Consider the following 8237-nt stretch of genomic DNA (forward strand, 5'->3'; position numbering starts at 1 on the left):
TTCACGTCTTCCCCTGTTAGATTCCCGTTGTGCTGTGACATCACCCTTATACGCTGTGTAAAGCATACTTTTTAATTTATTTTGAAAATGCTGCATCCTTTACGACTTGTTGTAATTCGGTAACATTTCCGCCACTTTCTGCTTATACCGGGAGTCTAGTAGCGTGGACACCCAGTACAGGTCGTTCTCCTTCAGCCTTTTTATACGAGGGACCCTCAACAGGCACGACAGCATGAAAGACCCCATTTGCACAAGGTTGGATGCCGAGCTACTCATTTCCCGTTCCTCCTCCTCAGTGATGTCAATGAAGGTATGTTCTTCACCCCAGCCACGTACAACACCACGGGTACCAGATAGGTGACAACGAGCACCCTGGGATGCCTGTTGTGGTTGGTCTTCCTCCTCCTCCTCAAAGCCACATTCCTCCTCTGACTCCTCTTCCTCACAATCCTCTTCCAGTGTTGCCGCAGGTCCAGCAAGCGATGCTGATAAGGCTGTTTCTGGTGGTGATGGTGACCACAACTCTTCCTCTTCACGCTCATCTACGGCCTGATCCAGCACTCTTCGCAAGGCACGCTCCAGGAAGAAAACAAATGGTATGATGTCGCTGATCAAATGGTATGATGTCGCTGATTCACAGCTCCCCAGAGGCTGTCCTAGCACCCCGGTCATACAAATATTCATTAACGGCTTTTTCTTGTTGGAGCAGGCGGTCGAACATTAGGTGTGTTGAATTCCAACGCGTCGGGCTGTCGCAAATCAAGCGCCTCGCTGGCATGTTGTTTCGCCGCTGGATATCGGCAAAGTGCGCCATGGCCGTGTAGGAACGCCTGAAATGGCCACACACCTTCCTGCTTCAGGACGTCCTGTAAGCCTGTGTACTTATGCACAAAGCGTTGTACGATCAGATTACACACATGTGCCATGCACGGCACATGTGTCAACTTGCCTAACTTCAATGCCGCCAACAAATTTTTTCCGTTGTCACAAACCACTTTGCCGATATCCAGTTGTTGCGGAGTCAGCCACTTTTCCACCTGTGCGTTCAGGGCGGACAGGAGTGCTTGTCCGGTGTGACTCTGCTTTCAAGCAAGTCAAACCCAAGACGGCGTAACACTGCCGTATCCGGGATGTGGAATAATACCTGGGGAGCTGGGGGGTGTGCCGTTGATGTGGAGCAAGACGCAGCAGCAGAAGAGGACTCAGCCGAGGAGGTTATGGAAGAGGATGGAGTAGGAGGAGTAGAGGAGGTGGCAGCAGGCCTGCCTGCAAGTCGTGGCGGTATCACCAACTCCTCTGCAGAGCCACGCATTCCATGCTTGGCAGCCGTCAGCAGGTTTACCCAATGCGCAGTGTAGGTGATATACCTGCCCTGACCATGCTTTGCAGACCAGGTATCAGTGGTCAGATGGACCCTTGCCCCAACACTGTGTGCCAGACATGCCATTACTTCCTTTTGCACAATCGTGTACAGGTTGGGGATTGCCTTTTGTGAAAAGAAATTTCGGCCGGGTACCTTCCACTGCGGTGTCCCAATAGCTACAAATTTTTTGAACGCCTCAGACTCCACCAGCTTGTATGATAAAAGCTGGCGGGCTAATAGTTCGGACAAGCCAGCTGTCAGACGCTGGGCAAGGGGGTGACTTTATGACATTGGCTTCTTACGCTCAAACATGTCCTTGACAGACACCTGACTGTGGGCAGATGAGCGGGAACTGCTCAAGGCGGGAGACGGAGTGGCGGATGGTTGAGAGGGGGCAAGGAGGACAGCAGTGGTTGACATGGCTGAAGATGCTGGACCAGGAGGAGGATGGCGGCTTTGAGTTTGCGTGCTGCTTGTACTCATGTGTTGATCCCATAGGCGTTTGTGATGTGCGATCATGTGCCTACGCAAAGCAGTTGTACCTAGGTGGGTGTTGGACTTCCCATGACTCAGTTTCTTTTGGCACAGGTTGCAAATGGCATCGCTGTTGTCAGAGGCAGACACACACAAAAAATTCCACACTGCTCAGCTCTGCAATGACGGCATTCTGGTGGTGGACACAGCATGCGTTGATTGGCGTGCTGTCGGGCTGACCCCGGGTGCCGATGCATGCTGTCTGACTGTGAAAAAAGTTTTTTCTTTGTAAAGGCACGCTATAGAGACACCAGATATGAGTGACAAAGTACACTTGCAGAGGTTGGCAGAGCACACGCTGAAGGCCTGACACCCAGACGCTTGCAGACAACTAACTGCTATTAGCTTACAGTGAAAAACTTTTTTTCTTTTTAAAGGCACGCTATAGTCACACCAGATATGAGTGGCAAAGTACACTTGCAGAGGTTGGCAGAGTACATGCTGTAGGCCTGACACACCCGCTTGAAGACAACTTTATTTATTATTGCCACAACTAACTGCTATCCAATCTATAACAGTGAAAAAAGTTTTTTGTTTTTAAAGGCACTCTATAGTCACACCAGATATGAGTGGCACTGTGCAGTGGCAGAGGTTGACAGAGTACACGCTGTAGGCCTGACACACCTGCTTGAAGACAAGTAACTGCTATTCAATCTATAACAGTGAAAAAAGTTTTTTGTTTTTAAATGCACGCTATTGTGCCACCAGATATGAGTGGCACTGTGCACTGGCAGAGTACACGCTGTTGGCCTGACACACAGACGCTTGCAGACAACTAACTGCTATTAGCTTACAGTGAAAAACTTTTTTTCTTTGTAATGGCACGCTATAGAGACACCAGATATGAGTGGCAAAGTACACTTGCAGAGGTTGGCAGATGACATGCTGAAGGCCTGACACCCGCTTTAAGGACACTGACTGCTATTAGCTTACAGTGAAAAACTTTTTTTTCTTTGTAAAGGCACGCTATAGAGACACCAGATATGAGTGGCAAAGTACACTGGCAGAGGCTGGCAGAGTACACGCTAAAGGCCTGACACCCAGACGCTTGCAGACAACTAACTGCTATTCAATCTATTACAGTGAAAAAATTAATTTTGTTTTTAAATGTCAAGCTTAAGCTATTGTGACACCAGATATGAGTGGTGGCACTGGGCAAGTGGGCACAGTATCCACTGTGTGCCTGTTACAGAAGCTGGCAGGCAGGCAACTGCAATTAGATTACACAGGAAAAAAAGCAGACTGATGTTCTAGCCCTAAAAAGGGCTTTTTGGGGTGCTGTTCTTACAGCAGAGATCAGATGAGTCCTTCAGGACTGTAGTGGACACTGAATACCCTAGCCTAGCTATCAATTTCCCAATCGAATGAGCAGCAGCTACACGTTCCCTCCTCTATCTAAGAATGCAGCTTCAGAATGAATCTAAAATGGATGCTGGGAGGGAGGTGGGAGGGTCTGGAAGGGAGGGTCTGCTGCTAATTTGCTGGAATGTGTCTGCTGACCGTGAGGCACAGGGTCAAAGTTTGCTCAATGATGACGAATAGGCGGATTGAATCGTGCATGTGTTCGCCCGCTGCGAACAGTTCGGTACATCACTAGACATAAATAAGCATAAATTAACATATATTGGAAGGCATGGCCTGAAGTTGTGGAAGGGGCTATAGACCTACAAAAGGGACTCCCCCCTTTCCCTACTTACCTTTGTGGGTCAGACGAATAGCTATCTTCATCTTTCACTTGGAGAGGATGTTGCTAGTCCCACACGACAATTTTGTCCCAACACAGCGGACGATCAAGTTTCAGGCTCCAAGCTCTAGCACCTCAGAACTACCAGAGACAAATTGGGTCGTCTCATTCTCTTTGGCAAATCCCAGATTTGCAACAATTTCCATGTTGGCACAAGTAGTTTCAGTGCATGCAGACTGTGGCAGGTATGTTCCCAATACGTCAGGGCACATGAAAACCATGTGTCCCAATAAATGTACCCTGAACATTACTTCACGTCTGTAAACATTATGCATTTCCAGTAACTTTCTAACTCATCACCCTTCCAGACATTTAGTTGATTTCCTAATGTCCGATTTTAAAGGCCTTCCGGACAGGTATTGCCATATACTTTTGGGGAAATTTAGAATGCCCTAACTTGCAGCCATCACAGCAGCATCCAACAGCTAGCAATACACTCATGGCCCAAGAATGGCAGAAAGATTTCTATCTGGGCCTCTCCGATCTACACCATTTACTGCGTAGCGCAATCCCGTTGGGATTGTCACAGGGAATCTTCCCTCACACTGTAACTGATCATAGACTTATCTGCACCTCACGCCTCGGCTACCCCAAGTCTCAACTCACTCATACCCTTCCGAGAAATCTTCTTCACAGTATGCCACCATTGTTCATACCATTACAGCTATTACTCAAGCAGCGGGGGAAGCCTGGTTAAGTAAAACTGATATCACAACGCATTTCAGACTGCCATCATCCACCCTACACTGGCACTTACAGGGCATTTATGGGCAGCAGTCATATATTTCTTCTCCTGCTTAACTTTCGGGTCAAGAGCAGCCACAATCTTAAATATATTCATAGAACTATTTGCTGGTTGTGGTTAAACATATCCAGATGCCCCACAGTCATACACTCCCGAGATGATTTCTTGTTGGTCAAAAGCAACGCCTTTCCCTCTAGAAGCTTCAAGGAAGCCATTAGTATGTCTGAACACTTGGGGGTCCCAGTATTCCCTAAGGTCACAGAAGACCCAGACACTATCGTTACATTCCTGGGCATACAACTTGACTTGGCATCCCTGCCAACAAGTTACCACGTGAGAAATAGGAACAGTCGCAACAACACCAATTACCAACTCCTGCTTGGTACTCGCAACCGCATGGAACTACAATCCCTGCCAGGTTCCTTAAAATTTGCCATGCGCATCATACCGCAGGCTGCGCTTTCATCTCAGACCACTTTGCTTTTTCCACACTCCCGCATGATGATCAGGGGCTGTCCCTAGACAACCAAGCCACGGCAGACCTAACCACACGTAATGGTAAACTACTGTGGCAGCTGACGTGACAGCCGCCATGGCAGGGGGTCATTTATGGTCAAGGTCATGGATTACATGAACCTCGCCAACATAGCCGGGCTCTGACTAAACTGGCCTTGTCCACCAGCACTCAACACGCTTGCTACAGGGTTTCCACTTATACAATACGTTTCATGTCGGACCATGACTTAGATAGCTGGTTTGAGGTTTCACCATTTATGGCATTCACTTCTTTTTGCCACCTTAACTTAAAAATTCTCGCACAACACGGTTAAACTTTATCTCACGGACATTCAACACTATACGTATTTCTCCTTCCCAAACAACAAAGGTTCCTATGCTCCTACCCCATCCATACCTTACTTAGAGACATAGCCAAGCGGACGTTCCCGCTACAACTAAATACTGGCCATAGACATACAATGTTAAAACCATATCAGAACCACTCGACCATGCACCTTCTGAACCATGCACCAATGCAGTCATCAAAACTGCTACCTATCTAGCCTTTAACTGCTTTCTCAAGGTATAACTCACTATCAGCTGCAAACATCATAAACAAGAATGCCTGTTGACCTCTTATTGTTCTAAAACACACAATACCACTATGTCCGGTCCCTTCCTAAAACTAAGACGAGTCAGATGTGCGAACCAGTGCATATAACCTACTATCTTACAAGCAATGCTGGGTGCCCGGTTTAAGGTACTGGTTACGTTCTTGGGCACGCCACCATACGCACCACTGAACCATTACTGTCACTGTACAATACTGTCCTTACCACAGGTAAGTTCATGCACTATATAGCCAAGATATCATCGGCTTATGCGACTTACATACCACAGCCGATTCAGGAATTAGGAAGCTTTCATTAAAATGTCTACCTGATGTTTAACAAATGCACTATGATCCTGTATAATGTTTTGCATTAATATTTCTCTTTTTGCCCACTTTTTACCGGCCTACAGCATACGTCGGTTTCGGCACACCTCAACCGATTATTCCTAAAGCTACATCGCTACAACCATCTTATTCTATATCATATGAGAATGCCCTGAACACAAATACATATATAACTCCACACATAGTGTTATACAGTGACCCAACCGTCCTTGCCAATAAACATACAGTGGTTCCTAATCACCACTTCCTCTAACCTCCCCCCTTGTCATAAAAATGATATCTTTCCAATGCCCGCCATCAGCCGTCCTTTTCCACGCTCGATGGGCACAAGACCTCAGGCAACCTAATGTTAACCTTTGAAGCAGGGAAGGTTGAGACCTTAAAAACTTGTTCATCTCATTCAATATACTTAAACGTAACCCCTCAAACTCAATTGGCAAGAACATACCCCCGCCACAACTCCGCTGTTTTACACCTAAAATCAGCGGGGGACCCCACCACAACCAACCATGGACTGTTCCACCACTTCTTGCGGCGCTAGATTAACATAGAAGAAATACTGCACCAGTAAATGAAATGACAATTCGGGATCAATCTAAAAAACACAAATAACATAACGTAGTGCAAAATGTGTATATATATATATATATATATATATATATATATATGTTGGAAGGCCATTTGGCCTGAATTTGTGGGAGGAGTTTTGATCCTATATAAACCCTACGCCCCCTACTTACCTTTGTTGTGCAAGCTGTTTGTTGGTCAGACGAATAGACTGTTCAAGGTCAGCATTTGCATGAGATCCACTTCCAGGTCACACAAGACACCATTTTGGTTTCACCTTTGCTCCATGAGGTCTCCTACTCCAAGCTGTGTCCAGGAATTCTGCAGCAGGGCTTTCCGTTAATCCAGTGGCCTTCTGGCCTTCTCTCTGGTCAGCATCGCATTTGGTGTCTCAGGGACTCTCAAACAGTAAGTTGACCCACCTGTTGCGCCAGGATTAGTTCCCACGGCGTTCAGTACAGCACGGGTCCTCGCTTTACAGTTACCTTTCGGTTTGCACGGTTATTTCGTTACCTTATACTCACCTAGCTGTTCATGAAAAATCTGTTGTTTAAAAGCTGTTTTGGTTAAAATCTGTTGGGTTAAACATCTGTTCGGTTAAAACTACAAACAAAATAAAATTTTTCGCCTACAAATTGACCCCTACCGGTACTACAGGCTTCTCAGACATTATTGCATTTCATGTAGAAACCAACGAACCACTGCATTTTCGCCTACACACTGACCCCGACCGGTCTTTCGGTGTACTACAGGCTTCTCAGACATTATTGCATTTCATGTAGAAACCAACGAACCACTGCATTTTTGCCTACACACTGACCCCGACCGGTCTTTCGGTGTACTTCAGACGTTATTGCATTCCATGTACAAACCAACAAACCACTGCATTTTCACCTACACACTGACCCCTACCGGTCTTTCGGTGTACTACAGGCTTCTTAGACATTATTGCATTTCATGTACAAACCAACTAACCACTGCATTTCCACCTACACACTGACCCCTACCGGTCTTTTGGTGTACTACAGGCTTCTCAGACATTATTGCATTTCATGTAGAAACCAACGAACCACTGCATTTTCGCCTACACACTGACCCCTACCGGTCAATCAGTGTACTACAGGCTTCTCAGACATTATTGCATTTATCAGTCTTCAAGAAGCGGTATCCCAGTATTCTGTATTATTGTATCAGGTAAGTAGGTTTACCAGTTCTCTTTTTCCCTCAAGGCCTCATTCAGCCTCCACAGCCTCATTCAGCCTCCCCACCTCCCAAAGTGGGTTCTAAACTTCCAACAGGCCAGTTCTGAGATTCCTCACGGCGTTTAAAAACATCAATCACACAAACCTACACCACCGTGCTACTACTTATACTTTTCTTCAAACAGAGCTCCAAGAAGATGTACCCAGTATCCTGCATTCCGGTAACCGGTAAGAAGGTTTACCATTTTACGTTTTCCCTTGAGGCCTCATTCAGCCTCCACGGCCTCATACAACCCCCCACCTCCCAAAGTGGGCTCTGCACTTCAAAACGTACCTGGGCTAAGATTCCTCACAAAATGTCAACAACAATCTCATAATCATAATCCACCATATTACTACTATATTTAACGGTACATGTTTTGTCATTTATTTCTACATATCATTACTTCGACACCAAGTCCTACGCCATCGACAACCTACAGTTACCAAAAGCACCAAAATCGGACACTTTTACGTGCAGGCACCGCTGAACCTCCAGCCCCTGGTTCTCATTCGTATGGATTTGGTGAATGCAGGGAAATTCGGTAGTTTGTTTTATGTGAACTGTAGTAACCCAGATAGCCTGC

Source organism: Pelobates fuscus, chromosome 1 (genome assembly GCF_036172605.1).
Source record: "Pelobates fuscus isolate aPelFus1 chromosome 1, aPelFus1.pri, whole genome shotgun sequence".
Lineage (NCBI taxonomy): Eukaryota > Metazoa > Chordata > Amphibia > Anura > Pelobatidae > Pelobates > Pelobates fuscus.